The 17593-nt window shown below is 40.2% G+C and overlaps 2 long non-coding RNA genes across 3 annotated transcripts; one reads left to right on the top strand and one right to left on the bottom strand.

The window, feature by feature from the left end:
- Nucleotides 1–12011: 12011 nt before the first annotated feature.
- LOC121780945 lies at nucleotides 12012–13510 on the bottom strand. 2 transcript variants are annotated; one of them, XR_006046118.1, is made up of 2 exons: nucleotides 13092–13510; nucleotides 12012–12409 (listed from the first exon to the last, which is right to left on the bottom strand). It is a non-coding gene; the product is annotated as an uncharacterized LOC121780945 (long non-coding RNA). The 2 variants fall into 2 exon arrangements; XR_006046117.1 differs by having other exon boundaries at nucleotides 12073–12409; nucleotides 13183–13510.
- A 534-nt stretch (nucleotides 13511–14044) lies between these two features.
- LOC121782203 lies at nucleotides 14045–14791 on the top strand. The gene is made up of 3 exons (XR_006046270.1): nucleotides 14045–14153; nucleotides 14233–14289; nucleotides 14596–14791. It is a non-coding gene; the product is annotated as an uncharacterized LOC121782203 (long non-coding RNA).
- The last annotated feature ends 2802 nt before the right edge of the window (nucleotides 14792–17593 follow it).

Below are 17593 nucleotides of genomic sequence, written 5' to 3'. Positions count from 1 at the left end.
AAGGCCAAACCACAATGCATGTCACTCAAGATGCTATGTTCGGGGATTTGAAGGAACTCAAGGTGAACCAAGCATCCATCCATGAAAACCAAACTTTTCTCCACGACGAGCTCAACGCTTTGAAGGTCGTGCGACTATCAAGGTCAAACACCCCTAGGAGCAATCACACACATCATGATGCCTCCGAGGGGAGTAATGGAGAGGAAGAGCCATATGGTTGGTACGATCATGGGGGGCGCGGGGGACAAGGAGGAGGACGGAATGGGAATAGGAATGGTAGGTTCGGGAACATGATGGGCGGAAGAGGGAATGGAAACATGGGGCACCATGGGTGGAATGGTAGGCATGGAAGATATAGAAACTATGAGGAGGAGATGGAGCCGCGGTATGATGATCCCACCAAGTCTATCAAGCACACATTTCCCGAGTTCCACGGCAAGTTTGATCCCGAGGCCTACTTGGAATGGGAGTCACAAATGAGCAAAATTTTCTCACTCCATAACTTTTCGGAAGGTGATAAGGTGAAGGTGGCAATAGCCGAGTTTCGTGGCAATGCGGATACATGGTGGAATGATACGATGAGGAGGAGAAGGATGGTTAGGGGAGGGGAAGTGGGTTCGTGGGCGGAGTTGTGTGAGCTCATGAGGACTACCTTTGTACCAAAGTCCTATTTCCTCCGACTTCGAGGGGAGTTTCAAGATTTGAAGCAAGGGACGAAGAGCGTAATGGAGTACTACTATGAACTCCTATCATTGATGAGCAAGGTAGGGGTGGAGGAGCGAGAAGAGGCGACTCAAGATCGATTTATCCATGGCCTTAACATCAACTTGAAGCACAAGGTGCAAGTGGAGGCATTGAGGGGAATTTCCTTGGATGAGGTGATTGGGTTTGCCGACACTTTTGAGAGGCAAAGTAAGGAGTTGGTTTCTAGCCGGGCTAAATGGGCGTCTAGCCAAACCGGAGGGACAGGGACTAGCAAGTGGAGTGCTCCCGGCAAGAAGGTGGAAAACATGGCCAATCCAAACACCCAAGGGAGGCCGATCGCGAAGGCTTTACCGGGTACTCAACCTATTAAAGCTATAGCCCCTATGGAAGACAAGAAGGTTCAATGTTTCAAGTGCAAGGGGTATGGCCATTATGCACGCGAGTGCCCAAACCAACGGGTAATGGTTATCGGGCAAGATGGTAGCGTGTATAGTGAGGAAGATGAAGAAGATGGGGAGGGTGTGGGCACTAAAGAAGTGAGCCCGGACACCGACATAGCTTTTTCTAGTGGCGAAGAAGAAGATACACCCTTAAGGGCTATGGTTGTACTCCGAATGCTCAATGTACAACCCAACCTTGAGGAGCATAAGGAGCAAAGGTGCAACATCTTTCATATGAAGTGTAAGGTGAAGTCCAAGACGTGCTTGGTCATCATAGATGGAGGGAGTTGTACAAATGTGGTGTGTGACCGGTTGGTGGCCAAGTTGGGATTGAAGGTACTTAAACACCCAAACCCCTACAAATTGCAATGGTTAGGGGACTCCGGAGAGTTGAGGGTGAAGGCTCAATGCAAAGTTCCATTGAAGATTGGAGAAGTTGAGGAAGAAATCCTATGTGATATCATTCCTATGACGGCATGTCATGTTTTGCTAGGGAGGCCATGGGAGTTTGATAGAAGGGCCTACAAAAATGGCTTCACGAATGAGTATTTCTACATGCTCAATGGGTTGAAGGTTCGTTTGAAGCCATTGCTACCTAGTGCCGTGTTTGAGGCTAGCCAACATCTACAAAAGGAAAGAGAGAGAGATAGGGAAAAAAGGCTAGTAGAAGAATGTGAGCTAAAAAAGCCAAGTGAGAGTGGGGGTGGTGAGAGAAAAATAAAAGCGCCCAAAGGAGAGCACCCACAAACAAGAGGGGGAAAGGAATGTTTGATAGCTAGTAAAACCGACCTTGGGTGGGCACTAAACAATCACCCCAACGTTCTCCTCGTGGTCCGTAAGGATTTGTGCTTAGCTACTAACCTTGACCCGTATCCTTTGATTGTCCAAAGTGTGTTGCAGGAATTTGAAGATGTATTCCCGGAAGAACTCCCGAGTGAACTCCCTCCCATGAGGGGGATCGAGCATCAAATTGACCTTTTGCCGGGATCATCACTCCCAAACCTGGCCGCATACAAGGCGAACCCCAAGGAGACACAAGAGCTACAAAGGCAAGTCGAGGAACTCCTTGCCAAAGGTCTAATTCGTGAATCTCTATCTCCTTGTGCCGTACCCGTCATTCTTGTACCTAAGAAGGACGGAAGTTGGAGGATGTGTGTAGATTGTAGGGCAATTAACAAAATCACCATCAAATATAGACACCCTATACCTAGGTTAGACGACATGTTAGAGGATCTTTGTGGCTCTATATGTTTTTCTAAAATTGATTTGGCTAGTGGATATCACCAAATTCGCATGAAAGAGGGAGATGAATGGAAAACCGCTTTCAAAACTAAATTTGGCTTATATGAATGGCTTGTGATGCCTTTTGGTTTAACTAATGCCCCTTCTACATTCATGCGTTTGATGAATCATGTACTTCGTCCTTTTATTGGGAAATTTGTGGTGGTATATTTTGATGATATCTTGATTTATAGTCGTAGTGTTGAAGAGCATGCTAGTCATCTTAGGAATGTACTTGAAGTGTTGAGAATGCATACTTTATATGCCAAGTTGCCTAAATGCATTTTTTGTGTTGAGGAAGTTGTGTTTCTTGGTTTTGTTGTGGGAAAGGAAGGAGTGCGGGTAGATGAGGAAAAGGTGAAAGCCATTAGGGAATGGCCAACACCTAGGAATGTGAGTGAGGTTAGGTCCTTTCATGGCCTTGCTAGCTTCTATAGGAGGTTTGTTAGAGATTTTTCCACAAAAGCTTCACCCTTGAACCACCTTGTCAAAAAAAATGTTGAGTTTAAGTGGGGGGAGGAGCAAGAGAGAGCGTTTAGTACCTTGAAAAATGACCTCACGCATGCTCCCTTACTAGCACTCCCTAATTTTGATAAAACTTTTGAACTTGAGTGTGATGCAAGTGGTGTAGGGATCGGGGGAGTTCTCATGCAAGAGGGTAAGCCCATAGCTTACTTCTCGGAAAAACTAAATCAAGCCCAATTGAACTACCCCACATACGACAAGGAGTTGTATGCTATAGTCCGTTGCCTTGAGAATTGGCAACACTATTTGATGCACAAGGAGTTTGTGATACACACGGATCATGAGTCTATTAAGTTCTTAGGAGGTCAACATAAACTTGATAAAAGGCATGCTAAATGGAGTGTTTTCCTAGAGACTTTTCCCTATGTCATTAGGTACAAGAAGGGAAAGGACAATGTGGTTGCCGATGCTCTTTCTAGGAAGCCTTTTGAGACCTTGCATGATGGCACTTTACTTGTGAGTGATACCGTGTGTTTGAGAAAGCGTGTGCTTACTATGTGTACCTCCAAATATGTTGGATTTGAGTTTATTAAAGACCTTTATGAGCATGATCATGACTTTTCTTCTATTTACGGAGCTTGTGAAAAAGGTGCTTTTGATAAATACTATAAGTTGGATGGCTATCTTTTTAGAGAGAATAGGTTGTGCATACCTTCATGCTCTTTGAGAAACTTGTTGATTAGGGAGGCTCACCTAGGGGGCCTAATGGGTCATTTTGGGTTGCTTAAAACTTTTGACATACTAAGTGAGCATTTCTTTTGGCCTTGCATGAAGAAGCATGTTGAAAAGTTTTGTAGTTGTTGCTTAGAGTGTAGGCAAGACAAGTCTAAATCTAACAATTATGGTCTTTACATCCCTTTGCCTACTCCTACACATCCTTGGGTAGACTTGTCCATGGACTTTGTTCTAGGTCTCCCAATGTCTCCTCGGAAAAATGATAGCATCTTTGTGGTGGTGGATAGGTTTTCCAAAATGGCTCACTTCATTCCATGTCGGAAGACAAGTGATGCCAAATTCATTGCTAGTTTATTTTTCAAGGAGGTTGTAAGAATCCATGGGGTCCCGAGAACTATTGTAAGTGATAGAGACGTCAAATTTTTGAGTTTCTTTTGGAAAACACTTTGGGGTAGGATGGGCACCAAACTTCTTTTCTCTACCACCGCACATCCCCAAACGGATGGTCAAACGGAAGTTGTAAACCGCTCATTGGGAACTCTTCTCCGTGCCTTGGTTTTTGAAAATAAAACTTCTTGGGAAGAATGTTTGCCTATAGCCGAATTTGCTTATAATAGGACCATACATTCCACCACCCAACAATCCCCTTTTGAGGTTGTCTATGGTTTCAATCCACTCACCCCGTTGGACTTGTCCACGGCAGATTTGCCTATGTCTTATATGGTTGATGTAGGTGGGATGGAGAAAGCCAAGTTTGTACAAGATGTGCACACTCGAGTGCAAGAACGAATCCGCAAGATGGGGGAACAAGTAGCTCAAAGGGTAAACAAAGGGCGAAAGAAAATGTTGTTCAACCCTGGAGATTGGGTGTGGGTACACTTTCGGAAAATACGTTTTCCCGACAAAGCAAGATCCAAGCTTGCCCCGCGAGGGGATGGCCCATTTATGGTCCTAGAGCGTGTGAACGACAATGCCTACATCATTGATCTTCCCGGTGAGTATAACGTGAGTTGTACTTTTAATGTGGCTGACTTGAGTCCGTTTGATTTTGTAGGGGACGACCCAGATTTGAGGACAAATCTTTCTCAAGAGGGAGAGGATGATACAAACGGGAAGTCCAAGGCCCGGGCTGACCCGACCACGACTCCCCTTAAGCTGCCCGGAAGGCCCGTCACGAGATCAATGAGACAAAGGCTTCGGGAAGGCGTTTCAAACTTCATTAGGAGGGGAATGGAGGAGGCAGATGGAATGCCCGGTCGGGCGAATCCACACCTCCAAAATGCCCGACCGGGCGTTTGCGCGCTGAGCATCGTCCACAGTCCAGAAAGTTCGCCCGACCGGGCGATTTCGCCATCCCAGAACGCCCGACCGGGCGTTTGAAGAAGCAGCGCCGAATCCAGAAAGTTCGCCCGACCGGGCGATTTCACTTTCCCCAAAACGCCCGGCCGGGCGATTCAACTTTTACATCCGTTTTTTCCTTGTTTTTTTAGCCCTTTTCTTGGGTTTCCAACCCTAACTATAAATATCCTTTTTGTAAGACTTTAAGGGCAGACTTTGATGAATGTTATTATGAAGACTCCTTTGAGAGCATCTCCCATGTGAGATTTCTATCCAAATTCCTACATTGTAGGTTGCTTGTTTTATGTTCATTTGGCTAAATCAAGTATAGGTATGCATTTATGGTTGTGTAGTCATGAATGTGGAGCCAATGGAGTATTTGCTTTGGGTGAAAGTAGCCTAGGGTTGCCCACATCTTTTTGTGGGAGGTCATAGGTCCTCAAAGAGGATTCCTCCTTCTTTACACTTTCTTCTCACCTTCTTTCTCTCCATCCAAAACCATTTTGAGTTTAGTTTTTGGAGGCTAGGCTCTTTATCTTTACTTTATCCTTGAAAACACAAAAAAAATTGAAATCAAACACCGCTTTGGGTATTTCTTGGGCACATGGAAGGTTTCCCTCACAAGGAACCTTATCAGAATCTGTCCTAGTACTGGCCAAGGGGATCATCGTACTCCTGCCTAGCCTCTGTAATCTCCCTTTTCAGGGCACTAGTCTTCGATGCTGGGAAAAAATTATCCCCGCAAGATTCAATCAGGATCTCTCGGAATTCAACCCAGGTTCTGATGGATCCTTCTGGCAGCCTTGACAGCCAGACACCCGCATCGCCCTTTAAAACGAAGGGAATAGCTTTGAGCCTGTAATCTTCGGATGTGGATCCAGCCGGCACAGGCTGAATATCACAGTATCGGCAGAACTCCTCTAGGAAGGTGTACGGACACAACTTCAAAAGACCGTAAAAGTGGGATAAAACGGCCAATACTCTCGAATTGATCGCGATGGTCCGCATCCCATGAGTAGCGGTAATGGCATGTGTGGGCTCCTTCTCATCATGAGCGTGCAGAGAGCTAATCCCGGAGTCGTCAGCGACAAGGGCCATCTCTGCTGGTTGTGGTTGTGTGTTCTGTTCAGCGGCTGCCACAGCTTCTAATGCTGCTCTGTAATGAGTGGTGACCATGCCGGCTTCCTGGACTCTCCAATGAGCGTTAGTTTCTCTGTATAGAAAGGGGTGATTCCAGTGTCCACCGCGTTGGTACCTTCTCATCAAGAGTGAAAAACAAAATGAGAAAACAAGGAAATAAGACTACATACACCTACGCACTACGCACTAACATAAAGTAACACCATGCTTCCTCGGCAACGGCGCCATTTTGGAAGGCCTCGAGAGGGGCGCGAATTCGGACCAAGTTATATTGAAAATAACTGAACCGATTGGATCAGTTAGCAAATGTCGTTGCCACTTGATCGATTCAAACTCGCTCTCGCTCGTTTCCTACCAATGTAATTTGTAAACTCCCAATTTTGCACTACTTTAACAGTAAAGCTGCAAGTTCAGGGTCGGTCCCACAGAGAAGTTGGTGTGTTGAGAGTGTGTGTAGTGAACAGGGGGTTGGCTGCTGCCACGCTTTAACTTGGGAGTTTTTAACTACTGTTTTTACTCTAGGCAAAATTAAACTTGCTAACTTGATCAAGGTAAATTTAACTACTGGGTCAAGTGAATTGCAGGTGAAAACGTAACAGTAAATGCGAGGATGAAAACGTAATAACTTTGATTAAACTAAACTGAGAGCAGTACAGCGTGAAATTGAAACTAAGATAATACTTCGGAAATTAAGAAAGCAAGTAAAACCGAGAAGAATCTCGGCGGGTAATTTAGGAATACGTCGACAGATAACAAGTATTCTGAAGCGCTTCTTTAATTCCCCTTTCTAACTGCGCATTACTTTATCTAAGCTAAGCTATTCTAGAGAACTGGACTAAGCTAGAGAACTAAACTAAGCTAAACTAGACGGAAAGTAAAAGATCGAATTTTTTTTCTTGTGATGGCACACCCTCTATTTATAAGCTCGATTCGGCCTCCAGCTGGATAACGATCATGACAGGGAATATTCACTCATGCTGAGAATGAGTGACTCATTGATTGCTACGTGCCCTTCTTCTAAAATGACGACGCTTTTGAGTAACAGATTCATGACTCAGCTCCGTCCTTGCAGCTCATAAGCTAGCACGTGTCCCCTTCTAGAACGTCGTTCTTGATAACAGAATGGTGCGCCTCATCCATCTCATTTCCTCACGTTTTCTTCTTCTAGAAGCTAGCGGTCCCCGCCTAACTGCTTGATCACTCCCCCTTGATCAACTCCCCCGATTCTTGGTCTTTTATCACCTTTTGTACTTGCTTGATCAGTTCGGCCTTGCTGGCTTGGTCAAGCGGCATTCCTGCACATTTAACACTTGTTTTGCTCGATAAACCGATCAAGCAGCATACATTTTACCCTCAAATTGATGCATGAAATGAGCCTTATCAGTATGAAACAGAAAACATCAACTGGAAACGAAATCAAGGCGTTGAAATTACTAAATCGAAAACATCAAGAGTCGATAACATCAAAAGTGAACTGAAAACAAACAACGAAAGCAGTAAATTGTTTCATTACTTCTTCTCGAAGCGGAACAACAAGAACAGAAAGCTAAAAGTGCAGAAACTATCACCAAATGCCAACTAACAAAAATAAAACAAGACAGGACCAAGTGTGTGTGTGCAACGGGAATCCAGAAGATGAAGTAAAAGAGCCCCGATTTCAGCCCTGGGAGACAGCTGAATTCCTAAAGATATTCTAACTAAGTGTGTTTGACACCCTCCTTCTACCTACGGCTCGGACTTTGTTCTTCTTGTGTTGGGCATCCTTTATATAGAGAGGCATAGGGCTCTAATACCTAGGGTACCATCCTCTCTCAAATGTCATTCCTGCCCTTCACATTTTGTGGTGGGGTCTTTAGCTCTATCTCCCATGTGAAACTCCTGGTAGCTCCATCTAATTCCTAACTTAATCAACTCAAAGCTGTAGTTTTTTTACTTCTTTTCTTGATCCATTCGTCCATCCAACTAATTTGTTCTTTTTCTGAATATGGCAGTTTTCACACACACCTGACTCAAAATTGGTTGTTAGTTTATAGAATTTGATGTAGTTTTCTGATAAAACACATGCATGAAACGAGTCTCATCAATTACCCTAGTGAAAGTTGTGTTACTGAGTCGGTACTACACCCTAGCCTCATGGATTGCTAAACCCTTGGAGAATGGATATAACTTTCGCCACTCATTCAATAAATTATAATCTACATTACGTAGAAGGGACATATACATTAAAACACATTAATATTACATTAATAACACAATAATGTATACATTAAGTTAATGTATCAATTCTTATAAATGATGTAACAGTAATATACCAAAATTGCCCTTTAATGTACGAAAATGGTATAATAATGTACAACGATGCTTTTAATCATAGCCATTAGATTAATAGATCTAAGGGATTATATTAGTCATATGTTTTATACTAGGGGATGATAAGGAGCGTAATGCACTCCTATATATACATACCTATATATACGTATAGGGAAATGTTAAAATGAAACGCTATTTTAGGTGACACTGTACCACCAATTTGAGCCGTTAGATTTTGGTTAAGATGCAATTTTAACATGCCACTTGGCTGCCTCAATTAATTAAAAAAATAATTAAAAAAATGCAAAAGGCTATAATTGGAAATCAAAATTCTAGCAGATTATCTCCAAACGTAGATCACGGTATTTCTCCTTCTCTCTTTCTTCAATTTCACGATATCTCTCCTTTTCTCTTTCTTCAATTTCAACAGTTAATCCATCAAATCTTAAGAAAAAATCGTCTTCAATCTGTAATTCCCTCAATCGGTTGCACTACTTTCAATATCTTTTTTCGATTCTGCCGATATTCAATCTCTGTTATTCTCGCAGATGTTCAATCTCTTAAATTCTTCATAAAATCTTCCATCTTCATTGAATCCATGGAGAATGATGTTCCTACTGACGTTCAATTCACTGATTTTGCAACCGGTAAATATGTACTTATAATCGTGTAATTGATAAATTGCCTATTACAGTTGATGATTTTGATATGTGATTGAATTTTATGGATTTCATCTGTAATTAAACTCGCGAATTTGTATCTTCTCTTGTAAGTGAAATTTATGTGATGGGAATTAAAATCGTGGAGTTTATATTTCATAACTTACTGCAATTTGGTGATTGAGTGTTTGTATTACGCCTTACAGATTTCGTCTGTCAGATTGTTTGACTGAATATACTATATTGCTTGCTCATGTTTACTGAATTGCATGTCAGTATCTAGGGTTCCCAAATGATTTAATGACCAATTGAAGAAATTCTCTGATTTCATGATCTTGCAAATGAAATTTATGTATTTGTAATTAAATTTCATGGAATCCAGATTTAAAAATTGATTGTAATTTATTGAGTGATTGTTTTTATTTCTCCATACAGATTTGGTATGCCATATTGCTTGTTTAAATATGCGACATTGCTTACTTATGGGTATTAATTTGCATGTCAGTTTTCAGCTTTAATGATAGACTTTAGGAAAGAGTTGGAGAGCAACTCCCGACCTTGCCTGATACTAAAAAGAAGAAAAGAGTGGAAGAAGATTTTTATTTCATTGGTAGACCATATGTAATTGAAGTTCAGACACCGAAAGAGTTGAGAACAACTCCTCGGCATTGCTTGTCTGTAACATGTTTTTTCACATGCTATGTCACGCCCGCATTTTCTAACGATAGAAAACACGGTTGATCACGACTAGGAGAGGATTAAAGAAGCGGGGAAGAAAGGGGAAAACAACACAAATCGACCATAGCTCGAAACAAATGGGAATAGCCCGAATAAAATCAGAGTATCATTTCAACAATCAGCAACTCGAAACAAATATTATCTCAACAATACTCGGCGAAAGAAACAATATTCAGCGGAAGCATTCGAGAGTAGAATACTATTATGTATGAAGACATAATATATTCAGAAAGTTTTATTTACTATCTTCTTCACTTTCATGCTCAACACCCGAATTCGATTAAACTCATAGTAGGGACTCACTCCCCACCAAGCAATCATCAACATCAACATCAATCTCATCAACATCAACAACATAATGTCAAACGAGAATGTGGCCGCAAACTCAATCACTGGACCGGCCGACCTAAATGACGGATCACGATCCCCATTGGTGTACACTAGCCTAAGTAGGGAATCACTCGTTAGTCAGACCCGAATTCGATTTCAATAGGTCTAGTGGGGACAACTCCCTTGCTAAACAAACAGATAGGCATTTCTCAAAATAAAAACATGGCATGATATTCCCTTTGCAAACTTTATTTTCCTCAAAAACGTATTTGAAACACAAATCACTTTTCTGTCAAGGTCGAGCATCAATTCACTTCACAACAACAAAGCCAAGCAATTTATAATATCACTCAATAAATCAACACATAGCACCACATAACATGCACAACAACACTTTCACTTTGATCACATATCTCGCCTCATCATTGTAATAAATGTAATAAATCAATCACACATAACATGATGCTCAAACCGATATATTAAAACGAAAGCTCTTGAAAGCACTTTAGTTCGAAAGCCCACAAAATACTTAATTAGAAAGCCAACAAAATACTTAGTTAGAAATCCCACCTCGTTCGTTTAAAGCTTTAACTTGTGTTTCATTCGGTCCTCGAAAAGCGTGCGTGAAAAGCCTTTGTCATCATGAGTGTTCCCCTTAGCCCATCTCTTTTTAATTTGTAAACTCCCCATCGTGTTTCTCCCTCACGTGCTTCAACTCTGCCAGAGAACTTTAACATTTAGTTTCTTCTCTCCCCATCTTTTATTTTTCCTCTTCCACGATTCATTCTCGGAGACCTATGGATGCTTTCCTCACTGTTGCTGCTTTCCTCCCGCCGTGGCTGTGCACGATCTAGCCCAGAGCCGAGGTCGCGTCGCCTCTGCTGCTCGGTCGTGATGCAAGACTGAAGGCGCCGTCGTCGCGGTCAGCCCCTGCTCCTCGCTGTTCGGCTCGTCGCACCGCTGCATCGAAGACGCGGTTCTAAATCGCCCTCAGTGCAGCCACACCGCTGTTAGTACTCCCCGTGCTGTCCGTCGTCCTTCCTCCGCAAAGTCACCGCCCTCTGAACAGCCGTTGCCTCCCCGCTGCAGCCGCTGATCGGGCGCTGCTGCTCCGCCGGGACAGCCTGCCATACCGCTGCTGCTCGTTGCTTTCACACCGTTATCTCCAGTCATCGTCACTCCGTTCAGCCTCCTCACCTAGTGCAGCAGTTGCCGCTACGTGCGCTCAACATACCCGCCGTCGTGAGACTCCTCCTCCGTCATCTCCTCTCTCTCTCTCTTCCTTCTCTGATTCAAAGACGCCCCCATAAATTTGGGTTTTCGGTTACGGATTTTGATGATTTGAATTTGGAAGAGGAGGAGATGAATTTGAGCATGATTCAAAGAATTAGCTCTGTTAACTACTGACAAAAAAAGTAAGCATTGAAGTTGATACTATTTACTTCAAACGAAGGGATGTGTAAAAAAAACTCCGACTTCGGTATTTATCCCTCTCTTTTTTAGGGTGGTGGAGAGATTTGAGATAACTATTGTGGATTTGATATTGATGGATTTCGTGGTTGGAGAGATTTTAGGGAAGATGGAGATATTGAAAAAAAATATACCCCAAAAAGAAAGGAAAAAGGCGGACGTTACATACTATCATAAAAATTCAATTAGTGCTTGCCTCGGAATGTGTAATTGCTTGGTTGTATGTGTTGAATTGCTTGTTTCGTAATCTAAAATAGCATATCTTGTCGTTAATTCCATATTCTTCTCTATAATTTAATCGCATCACATATTACATGTCAATTTATAATTTAGTGTGTGGTAGTACCTAGAATTTAAACAATACAAGAGTTTGTTTTGCTTGCCAATGTGTCAAAATTTGTTTACGATTGTAAATCATGCCTTATGCGTGTTTAACATTCAATGTCTACACCAAACAAAAATAGAAATCCAAAAATCATCAATGTATACACCTAAAGAAACCAACGGTCATCGACCATCCATCAAGATTTAGTTTACTCAAAAAAAATTAAACAAAACACATGATGCCAATTCTCCTAAAACAATATCTTTCGCTATTCAAGGTCCGGGGTACTCTTGCAACCATCTTTTCAACATCAACAGGTCATTTCTTTTGCGCCTCTTCAAAGTGGCGTGTTGCCGTATTCATTACGTCATCCACAAACTTGTTTTGAGCTTCTACAGATTTCCTACGAGAGTCCTCCTCTTCTGCAAGCTTTGTGGTTACCTTCCTTCTTTTAACCATTGTTTAATTGTGTCCTGTGTTGCACGATTAAAACCATTACACTTATCATGTAATAAGCACATTCCCAACCATTAGCAAGCAAATTATACACATGTCTTTTCACACATTTTCAATGTTTTATTTTAGCGAACATTAAAGGAGCAATTAATAAGCTTGAACAAGCAATTCTACCAAACTGAATAGGCAGTTCGAACATACTAAACAAGCAATTCTAACGCTCTGAACAAGCAACCCGTTTATCAAGCAATTCTAAAACTCTGAACAAGCAACCCGTTTATCAAGCAATTCTTGCACTTTGAACAAGCAATTCTACCACGCTAAACAAGCAATGCGTTTATCAAGCAATTCCAACGGTCACATTGAACAAGAAATGCCTTTTGACCCACATTTTCAATGCTTATGAAGCAATTATAACACACAGAATAAGCAATACGATTATCAAGCAATTCCAACGAGCACACTGAACAAGAAATGCCTTTTGACCCAAAATTTTAATGCTTATGAAGCAATTATAACACACTGAACAAGCAATACGTTTATCAAGCATTTCTAACACATTGAACAAGCAATTCTAAAATACTGAACAAGCAATTACCAGTCTAATTAATTGTATTGAAAATTAACAACCATACCAAACAAAAGAGACCATAGGATAGATAATTCGAAATTTAAGCAACGAGACAAGGTCGAGCTTACCTCGGCAATGCATTGTCAAGTACCCAACCATTAGAAGCAACTACCGATTCGTAAAATTTCATACACATCAATACCAGACAGGGCCGCTAACCTTGATATGACCGGATGAGAAAAAAATGATCAGCAGCGACACTCCTCCTTCCGCGGACAGCATCAACGCTGGAATCTAAAAAACTGGTGGCGGAGAGAACTGGTAGAAGAGCGGCGATTAATTGGAGGTTTCTTCCTAGGGTTTCATGATTGAAAGAGAGCCATTTAATTGGAGCCTAGGGGAGAGAGAAAGGTGGAAGAGAGTTATTGCGGACTGGGAGAGAAATTGTAAATTAGAGTGCAAAATAACCGTGATTTTTAAATCTCATATCAACTTCTTTTATGTGAAAATCACAAAAAATACTCATTCAAGCAATATTTATGTTAACATGCAAGCAATTCGTACTGTAATTCCACAATTCAATCTCATCCATCTATTTAAGATATATATATATATATATAGGGTCTTAATCTATCAAAAGAAGCCCTTAAGTATAGAAATACAGACCAATTATGGACCGTAAGATATGGAAATGAATGGCCACGATGTGGATTTGTCAACAATTTCTGTGGGTCATAATAGGATTGATCTATGTCATGAAAGGGCAATTTAGGTATAGAAAATATAAACAACCGCCCTTCCGTTAATTAAGACCAGATTAATTGGGATCATTACTCCACACGTTTTCTAAGTTGATTCTTCGGTTCCCTCGCCATTCAATGCATCTCTCTCACCAAAATCTCAACCCCATCCCAACAAACCCTAGAATCTACACGACAAAACACCCAAATCTCAACCCCATCACCATAATCTCTACCCAATCGCCCAAACCATACAAATCTGTAAACATTAGTCGTCTCCTCCACTATCTCAACCTCGTCTGCACCAAAAATCGAGTTTTCCATAAAAACTGATTCCTCTACCACAAAACCTGGGCAGAATTCAAAACTTGACGAAGAAGGATAACAAAAAAGCTACTACAACCATGGTCAACACTAGAGCCTCTGGATCCGCACCTCGTGACGGAAAAGGTTAGTACGATGTTGTAACCCATGACTTAAAGTTGACAAAATCAGGCCGATTTGTAATTTAAATCTGTTGTTCACGTAGTGTATGAGAGAACATCCGCGAAGACAAAGCTACAAAAGATCCCAAAGGCTCCGAGAGGTAATACAATTGAATCATGCAAAAACAATTATTAAAAAAATAGATATGCTTTTGGGTCATACTAAACAATTATATATGTCATATCAGAATATGAGTGTATTAGGTCATATATGTAACAGTTTTGTGTCATGTTTACAAACTGTTATTGTCATTGATTAGCATTGGAATAGTTTTATGGGTTATGTAGTAGCAATATATGAATTAGGTCATGTTTGTATCACTTCTATGTCATAAGTGAAATATATGAATTAGGTCATGTTTGTATCACTTTTATGTCATAAGTGACTGCAATGTTTATTTTCTCAGATGGAAGTCAACATGGGTGAGAGAAGGCCATTGGAATTGTGGACTATCGACTAGATATAAGGGTGCGCTTAAGTATTTAAGAGCTAAAAAGTATTGTGTTGAAGTTGGCCGAAAATAATCACAGCTCCCTTTCCAATAAAACATCGACATCCAAACATTATGCAACGGACAACAAGAAAATGATGATCGACGTTGAAAAGATGATAGCAAGCTACAGAGCTTCTGTAGTGGCCATGTCATAAATTTTGGATTTTATGTTTTATTGATATAATTATGTGTGTATTTAACATATGGGTTTTCAAATATTTTATTTCATCAATGGGTGATACTTTAAAATGGCTTTGGATTTTATTGTTTCTGCAAATTAGACTTTAATATGAATTATTTTTCTGACTCTATGACCAAGGTAAAAATATAATGGTTGTTTGATCTCTTCTGAAAAGTAAAAACAAAGTATAAGATGACTCTATGTCATACTTCGTACATGTTAGAGTCATTTTGAGCAAAAAAGATAAAAATAAAATCATTAATTTGTTGTGGGAATTTTGTACAATAACCAAGCTAACTTGTGAGAAAAAATTGATTATGTAAATTAGCAGTTCATGTCATAATATATGCATGTACGAGTCATAATAAGCATAATTAGGCAAAAAAACTAATAGTATATGAGAATTCATACATTGGGTCATAATAAATGAATATTTGGGTCATAGCATCATATGCTTAATTTGTGTCATAATATATGAATATTTGGGTCATAGCATCGTATACTACACCACAATAACTACATCGACAGAGAATTTTTGCATATCTTCAAATGATAAGACTTAGCAGAACTACAGTAAATGGAATAGGGTATGAAAATTCGACGAAAGATTAAAGGAGAAGAAATTATGGGCTGATAACCTACGCAAGAGCAGTTAGTGGAGAGATGAAGGAGCACAATCATAGGAAATACTATAACTAACGACAATATGTAATTTACTTAATTAACCTTTTTAGATTATAAGTAATTAAAATAATAATATCTTCCTAATAAATCTAGTCGTTAATTAATGTAATATAAAGATTAGATTGTCTAATCCAATGGACAAAAACCAGTCTGCAATTCTTGGTTTAAGACCATTTTTGTTTTGATCAAATACCTATATATATATATATATATATATATATATATATATATATATATATATATATATATATGAGTTGTGATCATATGATAACCCCTAAATATCGTAATAACCCTATAACCAAATCTGAACCACCCATTTTCTAATCTTGTGGTTGAGATTCAAACTTATATTTACCCCCGCACTTTTTTTATGAAGTAAATCTAAGTTTGAATCTAGACCACGTGATTTTAAAAATGTGTGGTCCAGATTTAGTTATAGGGTTATTACGGAAATTGGGGTTATCATTATAATGCACCCATATGATTGCCACATGGCAGCTGATTATTCATCCACGTGTACAAATGATTGGCTAGGAATGATGGTATGGTGTTACTTTAAGAGGTGTTGTCATTTTAACGCACTCATATGTATATATATAGGATTGTATTCAAATCATTTTCCTCTTATAAATCTTTTCTCCTTCTTAATCTCATCCGTCGATTTACAGTGATCTAATGGTTTAAATCTTAATCTGAAATTATAATTTTTTCTTAATTTTTAACGTGTAAAGGGCAGAATAGGGAATAACAATTGGAGTTAGTTATGGTATGGTCCATGATTTCCTCCGTTGAGGATTTCTGCACTTTCGTAACTTATTTTCTTCAGATTTCGCTGGATTCTTTCTCCATTAGTCCGGGATTAATTTGCATTTCACAGATTCGTCGTTTCTGTATCAAGCGCATACAGATTTTGATTTTCCACGATTGTTCGATTATCAATGGAAGAAGGTAATCCACCCGATTTTCGCTCATGTTTATTGATTTCGATGTTTTCAATGGAAGAAGGTAATCTACCTTATCAATGGCCGCGATTCCATCATCTCACTCCTCCGGAACCGCTACCGACGGCCCCGTCCTCAGCCTGCTCAACAAGCGCATTCGTGCGCTGCGCAAAAAGCTCAACCGCATATCGCAAATAGAAGAATCCCTCTCTCGCGGTAAATCCCTCAACAAAGAGCAGCAGGAAACCCTCTGTTCCAAGTCATTCATCGAGCCCCTAAATACAAGTCAATAAAGGTCATTCGATTTGTATTTACAGAAATTCTGTTTATCAGTCTGTATTCCCTCATTCAGATTGACGTCCATGTTTATTGATTTGGATGGTTTCAATTTTTTTTTTTGAAATTCAGTCGCATAACCAAAATGTCTAGATCAGGAAATTCGTGTTTCATGTAGGTGTGTCTCTGTAATATTTAATCGAAACATTTTTGACGTTTTATGGTTATGCGGTGGCTACGGTGCATTCATACTACTAGGTTTGTTATTTCATGTGACATGGGCGTTCAATCATTCCCCCAGGGTTGCCGATTTCTGGGCCTAGGAGTGTTGTATACTATGAGTTGAATTCGCGGCGGTAGAAGAGGTTGCGTTGTTGAGTTGAATGGTTCAACTCGGGGACTTTGAAGTACTGGTGAACTTGAAATCGGTCGTCGATCCACATAATGTACATATTGTATAGTATAATGCGTAGTTTAGTTTCTGTAATGCATTATTTGTGATATGTAATGAACATTTATACTGACGCGTTTAATTTAAGTTGTGTCATGTTTCGATGTTTGGCGCACGTTTTTTGTTTTCCCTAAGGGTTTAACAAGCCTAGGGGCTAGGGTGTAGTATGTTCTAAGGCTAAAAAACGTTGTCCAAATACACGAGCTGCATTAATTCGTTTGGGGTTGCACATAATGTATATTTTTTATAGTATAATGCGTAGTTTAGATTCTATAATGCATTATTTGTGATATGTAATAAACATTAATCCTGACCCGTTTCATTTAAGTTGTGCTGTGTGTCGTTGTTTGGCGAACGTTTCTTGTTTTCCCTAAGGGT

The sequence above is a fragment of the Salvia splendens genome, chromosome 20 (genome assembly GCF_004379255.2).
Source record: "Salvia splendens isolate huo1 chromosome 20, SspV2, whole genome shotgun sequence".
NCBI classification, from domain to species: domain Eukaryota; kingdom Viridiplantae; phylum Streptophyta; class Magnoliopsida; order Lamiales; family Lamiaceae; genus Salvia; species Salvia splendens.
Note: the sequence above shows the minus strand (reverse complement) of the source record. Positions and strands in the feature narration are given on the sequence as shown.